The sequence below is a fragment of the Anas acuta genome, chromosome 3 (genome assembly GCF_963932015.1).
Source record: "Anas acuta chromosome 3, bAnaAcu1.1, whole genome shotgun sequence".
Classification (NCBI taxonomy): domain Eukaryota; kingdom Metazoa; phylum Chordata; class Aves; order Anseriformes; family Anatidae; genus Anas; species Anas acuta.
In genome coordinates this window covers 86,068,399-86,080,556 of record NC_088981.1, presented here as the reverse complement: position 1 = coordinate 86,080,556, position 12,158 = coordinate 86,068,399, and the positions used below count along the sequence as shown (strand labels likewise).

Here is a 12,158-nt window from a genome sequence, read left to right as displayed (position 1 = left end):
ATTTGTACATGTTCAAGTGTTCACTGATTGTTATCTTCCCTAACAGCAACTAGTACTGCATTACCATAGATGTGTCACCACATCTCAGTATTTCCAGTGATATAACAGATCTTTGACAGTGAATGGACTGTAATTCTTCCTACTTATTTTTCATGTCCATGTACAGACACTTGAGGTAGGCTCCAGTAGCACCGATTTCTAAGGTAGAGTGAGAGAGATGGCCTTGTGCTGTAAATATTTCCTCTCTATTTTTCCTTTATCCCTTTGGGATCTGGGCACCATGCCTGATACACCTAGCTTAAAATCCTCCTTACTAGGTTAGCAGATTGTTGGCAAAGATGCTTATGACCCCCTTTCTCAGATGAATCTCAAATCTCCCAGCAGTTTTCATTCCCTGGTTATAAAAGTCAATTCTTTGCAACTTCAGCCAGGCAGACAGGTGTTGGTCTGCAGGATGCACCACTCTTGCTTGCCCTAGCTGCTTGGTCTATTCAAAGTTTCCCTTGGTAGTCTCACTGTTTCCCCTAGAACGAGTAGCAAAAGTCCGAACATAAGACGATTTTCCCCCAGCTCAGGAATCCTTCCATGATACATCATGTCCCTCTCCCATGGTTCTCCACAATGCCAGACTCATCTCCCACAGTTCGACAGTGTTTGGTGGTGCTCCAGGAGCTGTGTCAGAGGCAGCAGTGTAGTCAGGTCAATAAGACAAGGACAGCTATATAATATTCTTGCCTGAGTGATGATCAATAAGTAAAGTAGACAAATAACAGGGCTGCTGCTCCTACCACTGCTGCAAAAGGAAACAGTGTAACTTTAGTTGGTTTTAACTGTATGTCCTCTGCTAGCTTTCCTAACTGCTGGTAAACTTCTATGCAAAATAAGCAAAAGACATTTTGAAAACCTCTTTGTTTATGTTAGATTCTTTTTTTTTTTTCTCTTCAATATTTGTGTGAAGAAAAATGTACAATTGTGTTCCAATTAGAGGTTCGTTAGAGTTCCTTTTGGCTCTTTAACAAACTGCAGATCCAAAATTCTGTCATATGCAGATTTATTGCCTGAAATACTAAAAAAATAAAAATAAAAATAAAATAAATCTATTTCATGATTCATGTATTTTGCAAACAGAATAAAACTACAAAAATCATCCAAACAAACATTAAAACACACACAGAAACAGAAAAAAAAAAAAAAAAGAGTAAGCTGATGCTTGGCTTATAGTGTACAACATACAAATATTTTCCTTCTTAGGGCACTTCTATTATTTACAAAAGTGAATTTAGAAAATAAGTGGCTGGTAAGCTTCTGGATTGCTAAGAATTCCTAAAGACTGAGCTAAAGATTTTAGTTTAATCCCCATAGCAACTATTTGGAAGAAGCCTTTATTTTCTTGCAGTCATCTTAATTAGGAATTTACTGCAGAAAAGGTAAGTGAATGAAATATAGGATATATTCCTACTTTGAGTGATCCACAAAAAAGATTATAATTGTTTTGATATTGTTAAAAATGTCTGTTTTGATAGAGAAATTCTTGTGGATTTTCATGTCAAGACCCAGGTTTCGACAAATGTGTTGTACCAAAGTCTCTCTACAATTGACAAAAGACCAAATTCCAACTGCACTTATCTGTGTGATTGATAGCAGTTATATGACCCCTTGCTCCTCTTCTGTTATCACTGAAGAAGTAAAAAGGAGTTGTATGTAAATACCAAAAGCCCATCTAATTTTAGTCTGTCCCCCTACTTCTATAATAATTTTCACAAAATAGTAGTGAAGTCTGTAGTCATCAAGTATTATCACAGTGAATATTAGCGAGGGGTCAGGCTGCAAAACCTAGCATGTGTAGCAGTCTGCTCCAGGACTTTCAGTCTATTGACCTTTGTATGCAGAGAGTCTTTTGGAAAATTATGACTCTGTATGAGTTTAGGAACATAAGAACATACACAAAGAAATATATGGAACAGCTTCATGATATTTGTAGTAAATGTCTTCGGAAGCTATTTGAGAACTACATTTCCATGCATGCAACTGAACACTGATGGCAAAACATACACATCCTAGCAATTTACACCCTAGCAAATATTGCATTAGGGGGAAGATCAGCAATAAAAATCTAGAACAAACAGTATTGTGTGTTGGCTGTGGAGAAACTATTATAGGCATGGAAAAGAGTCTGTTTTGACACCACTGACATGAGAATTAATCCGGGAACACATTAGTGGGATGATTTTCCATGACTCTGAAAGGTCTGCAACATCACACAGCTGCAGTATTTGTTTGAATAGACACTTGTTTTCTGAGTGAGATTACTTAGTAAAAATGCTATGCAAACAACAAAAGCAACTAAATTTACATCAGAGATTTGTAGCCAGGGTACTTCTTCACATAGCTGAGCATCCACAACTGGAAAACAATCAAGTACACATGGTTTTATTTTCCTTGTTAAATGATGTGATTTAATTCTTTCTGAAGCTTGGAGAATTCAGTAGAAAGCAACCGGGGTTAAGAAAAATGGTAATCAATAAAATGGGGCTGATATGTAAACAACTGATTTTAGAGACATTCGTTGCTAACCTTCCTGTGATTCTTCAGTAAAATAAGCAGTATTTATTTATTTTTCACTTTTTTTTTTTTTTTTTACACTTCAACTGTAATGGTTTGAGTTAATGGGTTAAGAAGGTTTTTTGTTTGTTTGTTTGTTGTTTTTTTTTCTTTTTTTTTTTTTTCTTTCCCAAGATCTAATGCATCAAAGCAGAGACACCTGAGCTAACTGAAGGAGGATGTTGAGACACCTGCACTGATCACGCTGAATGGGATGGCTGAAACACAGGTATACGAATTTATGACAAAATAAGTAGGAGAAAGAGTGCTAAAGGTACTGAAATCTTTATTCTAAAGATAACAGGTCTTTTTTTTTTTTTTTTTTTTTTGCCTGAATGCAAGACAAGTCTGATAGTTCTTGCAAAGAGGACAGAAGGGTTGGGGAAGGGGTCAAGGAATTACTCAAAAAGGTCATATAACATTATGAAAACAATATTTTTGAAACTTCTTTCCTTTCTATTACCACTAGTTTTCTCAATGATTTTTACCTTATTCTTCCACCTTCAGTATTTAAATTGTAGTCTTACTGTAAATACAATGACTAAAGGTATATTGTGTGATCCAAACTGATAGATACAATGTTAGAGAACAAACAAACAATCAAACAAACAAACAAAAAAACACCTTCCCAAATGTCCACTACTTAGTCAGGCATATATTCCAGCAGGAATGTTTTGTTTTTCCATACCAGAACAAAACCTTCAAAAACACAGCATGTGGTTTCTTTCAGATTGCAGGGATGCCAACGCGGACCTGATCAACTTCCTTTCCTCAATCTGCTTTGATCTGCAGCCTGAGTCCCAAGTGACTGTCCTATTCATGCTTCATGACATGTTTCTAGGAGCCTCAGTAATCTTACCCTTAGTGCAGATAGAGAACACTTAATTTGGGTTTAGGCTTTGCTATTCATTTCTTCAGTTCTTTCCTTTGTTTCAAGTTTCTAAAGACTTTATTTCATACATCCATCTACAAATAATATTAAAATTCTTACAACTTTCGGGTTCTGTATCTCTGTGCTCATTTCTCTTTGGTGACTTGCTTTGCTGTTCTTTTCTGAGAAAGACATTTTATTTATGTGGCTTCTGTCGTGTTAAGGGGTGTAGCTGATTAACTGTTACAGGCCCGGTCAGATTCAGGGTAGTGAACCAGTCAGACATTCGCCAACAACACGTTAACCATCTAGGGGTCCAGTCAGACGTTCACCAACAATGCATTAACCGTCTGGGGGTCTGGTTGGATTCAGAACACTGAACTATCACAGTCACAGATAACCACCCTTACTCTAGTTGCATTTAATGAGAGCTATCACAATGCAATCAAGTATGGTTTATTACAGCAACAGATAACCAGGTTCTTTTGGATTGCCGGCGATAGTGACTGTCTGCAAAAGCAAGCTAGTATGCATGAAATACACAGGTGTTACAGTTGTTACAGGTGTGCAGCCTAGAAATAAATGCGTTAAAAGGATCAAAGACTCTGTAGAGATTTATAAGCAAGTATTCAGATCTCACCCAAAGGTGTCCCAATGTGGGGGGGAAGAGAGGCTCAGCCCGTCGTCTGATCCCAGGAGTCAGGAGGTCCTAAGGATGTTGTATTTCCTCAGGATGGTGTCTTCCCTGACACCCCCTCTCTCTTGGGCCAATTTATGTTATTTTCTACCTTTTAGGTGGAGCTTGAGTGACTCTAGTCAAGCATATCTTAGTTATGATTAGTGAAAAGTTCTCCCATCTCCGTTTAAAGTAATAGGCTCCAAGAAATTCAGAGCGCATGCTCGGTGAGGGGTGGTCGCACCTTGGAGGTGGGTAGCTTTTGGGATGGAGGTGTTTTTTGGTATTATATTGATATTATAATGATCAAAAAGTACACTAGGGTACAGCATTTGTCAAAACATGACAGGTCCTTGGCTCAGGGTGGCAAAAGTGCAGCTTATCGGTCTCAGTGTGTACAAGAACAATAGAGTCCCTATTTGGTTACAGAGCCTAACCGTGGTGTCTCCACTACACTCTATGCTCCATACTGTTCCTTAGGGCTAGCACACCAAGTTTCTCCAGCACGATAGCATCTAAGGTTGGAAGCCCAGGGAACGCTCAGGTAATGCAGCTATGCCCTACCCTGAAAGCCTCTTCAATGCTATACATTTTCTTTAAAATGTGAATGTTAGTTTTATTTCCCTAGTTACCTCAGGCAATTATACCACAGCTTCCTTACCTCATTTTTTATTGTAACTGAAACTTAGAGCTGCATTTTTATTAGATTTTTTTTCCCAATAAATATGTGAATATAACAAAGTTATTAAATATAACAAATGTTAATATAACAAAGTTATTTGATGAGTTGTTAAAATAGTTTGCTAGGGAAACAAGGCCGATATTATCAAGTTTTGTGTCTCTGTCATTCTGCTTAGGTCTATTGGCTAAATACAGCTAAACACGACAAGAGAATTCTGGCACTGTGGATTTTTATGTTCTTAAACGTTACCTGAGAATCATAAAGTGGGACAAGGAGAAGTTTTATATGGATGTCTCAAATAAACAGAAGACTAACGTATGAGACATAGGTACCAGGTAGATAGATATCTGACACCAAACACCACAGGCATATTCATAAATGCTGCAATTCTGGAAAGACACTCTGCTGGGATTAGCAAATAGCCATGTTAAATCCCTAAGAATGGTTTTAGCGCTTCCATTAGTTTCATGTAGGACTTTAGTCCAACAAAGGCAGAACTTTGGGAAACTTGGTTTTAATAACTTACAGAAGATAGTGCTTATTTGCTTATTATTATTGTTGGCCTTATGAAACTGAAATTCAGAGATTGTAATAGTTTTCCATGAAAATGAGGAAAAGATCAGTAGGCTGATTTCTTCTTCTTTTTTATGTTTGCATTATGTGTAAACAAAGAACAACAGAAGAACGGCAAAAAACATTTACAGAACTGATGGGAAAACACTGGAAATAAATTATTTGTTGTTGTTTGTTTGTTTGTTTGCTCTTTTACAACCCTGAAGAAAATTTAGGACAAAGCAACTTTGGTATATTGTACATTTCAAAACCTGTGCTAGTTTCACTCTGATCTTCTGTTCTAAGCTCAGTGAAGTTGGTAGCAAAAATGGCAAAAGATGGGAAATCTATCAGTCCTCTCCTGGTGTATTAGAAACAGCTAACGATCTTCGCTGTTAAAATGTTTGGTGTTTGTAGCTGTGTTCTGAATCCTTCCATTGCCCTTCTTTACCTCTATTTGCTAAACAAAAGAGTTCTGTAATGTTTGATTATTTCTCTTACAGAAAATAATAATTCTGCCTTTCAGGCAAACTAAACAGGAAGCCCATAAGCTCTTCCTGACACAGTAATAAATTGGGAGCCATGGATTAGTTTTGTTATATGTTGCCATCTTTTCTGGAGTCACTGCTTTTCCCATTCTGTGTATTTGCCCTGTTTTTCTGTTTTCATGATTTAGGACTTTGTACTTGGCTCTATTATAATTTGTATTATTATTTTTTTTTGGTTGATTGACTTTTTGTTGTTGTCTGTTTTGTTTTATTTTAACATGGACTTTATTTATCAAGCCATTAAGTACAGGTTTTGCTTGTACTTGAGTTCACTGGCAAATTGCTGTCTATGCCTGATGTATCATCTTTGCTATTTACCAGTTCACCAAACTTAATGTTATTAACAAAGATTATGAGGAATGATTTAATGAAACTCTGGAAATGCTCTATAAGATTTGCTATATGAAATGCTCTAGGACTTCAGCACAAGACTCTATGGTGTTATACTAGAAATTCACTGATACACTATACATTTATTTATGACTACTTGTTCAGTTTTTGTTACTTGTTCAGATTTTTAACTAGTTATACTTGTTAGTGTTTTTGCCAGAGTTTTTGCAGTTTTATCACTGCAAAATAATTTCCTTAATGAAATTTTACATCTTTAACCAAGATGACAGAGACGTAAAAAAGGCTGATGGGAACCTCTGACAAAATTTTCACTGATGTGAAGCCAGACCAGCTTTAGCATCATTAAACAAGAAAATGAGGTATTGATTTCCCAGGTCGGTTACACTGCCATTGTCCCTTTATTTCAATATTGTTAAGAAATATTTAGCCAGCTGTGGATGAGGGAAGAGACCGAGGTGTTCTCAAATGTGATGGGATCCCAAGCTAGAGGAAAGCCTTCCTTATGCCAGTGATCCCTTACTTCTGTCACAAAGAGTATTTTGGGTAGGGCAAAAGTCAAAGTGTACTCCTCCAACCTTTATGAAAAGAGTAATGTGGTATTCCTGACACTGCAATTTGGAGTAACATTTAAATTAAAAAATGAACCAAATTGCAGCTGGCTCTTCTATCTCACACCGTTTTTCCTCTTTGAGCTCTTTGGAGCTGCTTTTGATTTATACTACATATGCATGAGGACTGAAGGTACAAATGGGATTCTCATAAATTCAACTGTTTCTTCCATGAGCCAAACTTGAAGAACATAGCCCTATAAATGGTACAAGAACAACTGGAGGGGCAGACTAGAAACCAGTTGAACTACTCACCTATTTAACTTGATGGAAAATGCATCCAGAACAAAAAATGTTGGCTTGCCAGCATCCAGGGAAAGAATTTAGTTTATTATGTATGTTTGTAAATAAGCCAAGTTTGGTATTATTAGCAATTGTAATATATAAATGCTAATAATTGAATTGTGTAATGAAATTACACAATTTCCTTTTAATTAATTTCCATTGAGATGTTTTGTTGTTTTCCCTGTTGCATTCACCTCTAGGATCTCCCAGCCCAAGAAGGACATGGATGTGTTAGAATGTGGATGTGGAGCACCTCTCTTATGAAGACAGTCTGAGAGAGCTGGGTTTGTTCAGCATGGAGAAGAGGACTCTGGGGAGATCGTAAGGCCTTTTAGTACTTAAAGAGGGCCTACAGAAAGGCTGGAAAGTGACTCTTTGTCAAGGAATACAGTGATAGAGCAAGGGGTAATGGTTTTAAACTCAAGTAATGTAGATTTAGATTAGATATTTGGAAGAAATTCTTTACTCAGAAGGTGTTGAGGCACCGGCACAGTTTGCCCAGCTGGTGTAGTGGAAGGTGTCCCTGCCCATGACAGGAGGGTTGGAACTAGGTGATCTTTAAGATTCCTTTGAAAAAAAAACATCCTATGATTCTATAATTTCCACCTAATGAAGTGCATGCTGCACTTAACGTACTTGGTTTTTATATTAGAAATTCCCGCTATTTTGGATGTGTAAAAACCATAGAGATTAAGGTCCAAGATGCAAAACAAAATTCACCTAAGTAAATGTGACCTGAAAGAGTTATGGAGAATAGCTGTTTCTAGGAAGTCCACTTCAGTAATACATGTGACGACACTGTTACTTTGCATATGCCAGCTTTTCATGGTGTTGAAGCCTGGCATGGCATCAGGACATACTTGTTTTTTTTTTTTGTTTGTTTGTTTTTTTCTTTTCCTTTTCTCTGCATCAATCTATTAATTTACTCCAAATAAAGGCTTCGTTTATTGTAGAATTCAGATAAAAACCTACTACCATTTTATGTTAATGTGCTGATTTTACTTATCTGCACAAGTGAATTCCACCATGACTTCTTTCTCACTCCCCCTTCCCAAAGGAAAAGGGTAAGAAAATACAATGAAAAGGAAAGAAAGTACAATGAAAATACAATGAGATAAGGTCAGGGAGATGATTCAACAATTATCATGGGAAAAACAGACTTGGCATAGGGAGATGAATAAAATTTATGGCCTATCATTAACAGACTAGTGAGATGAAAACTAAAATCAAACTAAAAATGCCTTCCTCCCATCTAACTTCTACCACCTCCTCCCCCTGAACAATGTAGAGGAACGGAGAATGGGGGCTGCTGTCAGTCTATAGCACCTTCTCTCTGCTTCTTCTTCATGGTCACTCTCTGCCCCTGCTCCACATGGGGTCCCTCCCATGGCATGCTGTCCTTCCCAAACTGATTCTGCGTGGGCTTCCCACAGAAAGCAGCTCTTCAAGAACTGCTCCAATATGGGTCTGTACCACAGGCTGCAGCTCCAGCCTGGGGCCGGCTCCTGTGGGGGCTCTCCATGAGCCGCAGCTTCCTTCAGGCCATATCCACAGGCTCCACTGGGGACTACTCCACAGGTTGCAGCACAGAAACCTACTCTGCTGTGGTACACCATGGGCTGCAGGGGTACAGACTGCTTTACCAGGGGCCTCTCCAGAGGCTGTAGGGGAACTTCTGCTCCGTGCCTGGAGCACCTCCTGCCCTCCTTCTATACTGACATTTGTGTCTGCAGGGCTGTTTCTCACTCCTCCCTCTCCCAGCTGCTGTTGTGCAGCAGTTTTTCTTCCCTTTCTTAAATCTGCTCTCACAGAGGCACAACCAGTGTTGCTCACTGTTTCAGCTCTGGCCAGCAGTGGATCCCTTTTAGAGCTGGCTGGAGCTCCAATTCTTCTCAGAGACATTTTCTCCCAAGGCTGCAAATGATTTTGCAATTCAATTGCCTTTATTGTGTGACGAAGAAATCACCTTAAATGAACTCAGTTCAATACCACCAGCACAGTTCAGGGAAGGCTGTTGAGCCCAGCTAAGCAGGCTTACAGGGAGGAAGGCTTGACCTGGCTATTCTCCCCTGGGAATTCTGTGTTGTGTCTCAAGGGCTAGAAGCAAGTTAGTCCCTCCTTGGCCCACACTTGGTGAAACAGACGTTATACGGAGCTTATGCTACTGTAATTGTCTCATATACTTTCTGCTGCACCACTCTAATCCTGAGTTTGGCCAAAAGAACCAAGGCTTAAGAAGGAAAGCTTTGCTAGGAAAAAAAACAACAAAAACACTCAAAAGTTCTTCCTTGAACTCTGCTAGTAACATTTATTTTAAAAACTCCTTCTGGTTAAAATGATCTTACAAATAAGGGGAAGAATCTACAATGACTAAGGCACAACACCTCTCCCTAGAAATACAGAAGCTGTGCCAGTATTGGACCCTAATTTAAGCAAATATAGTAATTTGAATGCACATCATATTTATAGTCTTCATTCAATTGCTACTAATAATCATTCTCCTCTCAAAGACATCAAGAAGACAAATTGTTGTATCAAGAGGAGTTTCTGCAGAAAAGGGATACAGAGATGAAGAAATTCTGTTAACATAATTTATGAAGAGATAGATTTTGCAGGTGTTCCATATTATATATTTGGATTTCCAAATCTGCACCTAATATTTTTTCTTTCCATAGTGAGTAAGGTAGATTGATCTTTATCCAAATATCTATGAAAATAATAATAATAAAAGAAAACTTTTTTTTTTTTTTGAAATAAATTGGGTATGATTTTTAAAACAGAAAATATCCATGTTTGCTGTAAGAATTGGCACCCCTTCTATATCACTCCAGGAATTACTCTTGCACTAGCAGACTAAGAAAAACCTGAAATATGTTTCAAAGGAAAATCCTTTTATAAAAGGTGATTTATTTATTTATTTATTTAAGCTAATTTAGTGCATTTAGAGGTTGTTTATTATTATTATTAGACAGAAATGGCTTATCCTATATTGAAATTATTATTTTTTCATTTATCCTTTGTCTAATAAAGCTGAAAAAAATTATAGTGTTTTTGGCACTCCCCTTGCTCCCTCTGTACGTTACAGAGTAGAGCATAAGCCAAAATCTCTATGAGCATGTGTATGATATAAAATACTCTCTGAAATCCAGCCTGAGTGTAACATGACAGGCTGTACATGCAAAGCATACAGAAGAACAGGCTGGTAAAAAATGTGAAGAAAAGCTTTGTCTTGATTTATTTAATTGTATAGCAAGTTGTTCTGGCCTTTAAGATGGTAAATAATCTTGACCCTTCAGTGAAGTTTAGCTGCACAATGGTTGTTCTCCTTTAGAATGTGTTTATCTCTGTCCACTGGGAGTAAGGGCTCAAAACCATAGGAGAGATGACGTGTTCAGCCAGAAGGAAGAATGAGGAATATATCTTCATCCTTTTGGGTGCTAGACCATCTGAAAATGACATGATGGACTACATGTTTGTCTTGTGAAGAAAGAAAATGGTTTTGATGACAGTCATGGACAAACTTCTACAATAGATCTGCTGTTTATTACTTCACACTATCAGCGATGATAAGGGATCAGGTACATGTATAAATGTTCTAATGCAGTTTATGCAGTAATAGCACACTAAGTCTTTTCAACCATGAAGGAGAACCTGTGTAGCAGATATCTGGCTTCTGTAGGAAAAATGTTTCATAATCCTCTCTTTTATGATCCACTATTATGAATCAAAACTGTTTTTTTAGCAGCTATGATCTTCACTAGATTTACACCAATGCAGTGTAAATCACCCTTCAAAGACTAACAGGTAAATTTGACTGGCTATAGATTTTTGATAGCTGGAACTTTAACAATAGGCACAGAAAGGGAACTGGAACAATTTTGTTTCAAACAGAGCACCAGGAAAGGACTATCTGCTTTCTCTGAATTCCCTTCCAGATCAGTTTAGCCTGATTACATTCCTGGGTTTGTTCATTGACCTTAAAAGACGTTCTCAGACTTCCCTTCTGAGCAAACAACTCCATGAGAAGAAGGAGATATACAACCTAAGTAACTTCTGACTCCTCCAGAGTGCACAGAACTAAGAATTGTCCTAACTCAAATCATTGCTAAATGAAAGCATTCAGTTGAGATGTGTACTATGACATGATGTTTTTCTTAAGTTATTTTGATACAGATCATAATCTTCAGAACTTTGGAGAGATGATGGAAAATTTATGATCTCTGGGATTATTTGTTGAGATAACAATATACTATTGGCATATTGGCATAAAATATCAATAATGCAATTAAATATAGTATTTAGTATCATAGGGTATGATAGGATAGAGAGAAAAAAAAGAAAGTGACAGTTTTCTACAAAATTCTTTTAGTCACAATCTCACTGTTGTTGGAAAATCTTTGCTCAGTTCTTGTATCATGGAACATTTGTAGTGGCTCCTAGTTCTATTATCATTATAGCACAGACTCACCAGGAGGTGTGCTGGGGTATTCTGTTTAACTCCCCAAGGAAGTGACAAAATAGAACAGACAAACATGTGTAGCTATTTTTTTTTCCTTTTGGTGAGATGAAATAAAGTAGTCAGGTGACATAATGAAAAACTCAATAGCAACAAACCTTATAAGGTCATGAGATTATAACTTCCCCTGTGCTTTCATTGATTAGGATATTTTTAGGAAAATTTGAAGCACAGCCTACTATAAGTAATCTAAATTAATATTCCTTCATTCAAGATTTATTCCATGAGTCACTGGCTACTTGGGTTAAATGGCACCATGTCCATTTTAGATCAGACATTTCTCAAAACCATATTAACTGTCAAAATAGTTTGGAAAGATGGTTACCGGTAATGGTGTGTTTGGCAGCTGATAACAATTGCATAATAGGCTTTCATTTTCCATTGTCCAGTGATCTAATAGAAAAAGCATTAGATACCATAGAATATTATTTTTACTTACTTATGTTTTCAAAATTTTATTTACTAGAA

At 37.3% G+C, this 12,158-nt stretch overlaps 1 long non-coding RNA gene across 6 annotated transcripts in view; it reads left to right on the top strand.

Moving 5' to 3' along the window:
• The window catches only part of LOC137854579 (uncharacterized), a 179,551-nt gene that overhangs the window by 155,931 nt on the left and 11,462 nt on the right, over positions 1 to 12,158 (top strand). For 2 of the 6 annotated variants that reach the window (XR_011095262.1, XR_011095260.1), the window contains exons 5-6: positions 2,737 to 2,830; positions 7,375 to 7,670. This is a non-coding gene — a long non-coding RNA (uncharacterized lncRNA). Of the gene's footprint in view, positions 1 to 2,736; positions 2,831 to 5,502; positions 5,541 to 7,374; positions 7,671 to 12,158 lie in introns of those variants that run through there. The other 4 variants (XR_011095263.1, XR_011095267.1, XR_011095261.1 and 1 more) reach the window with 3 other exon arrangements.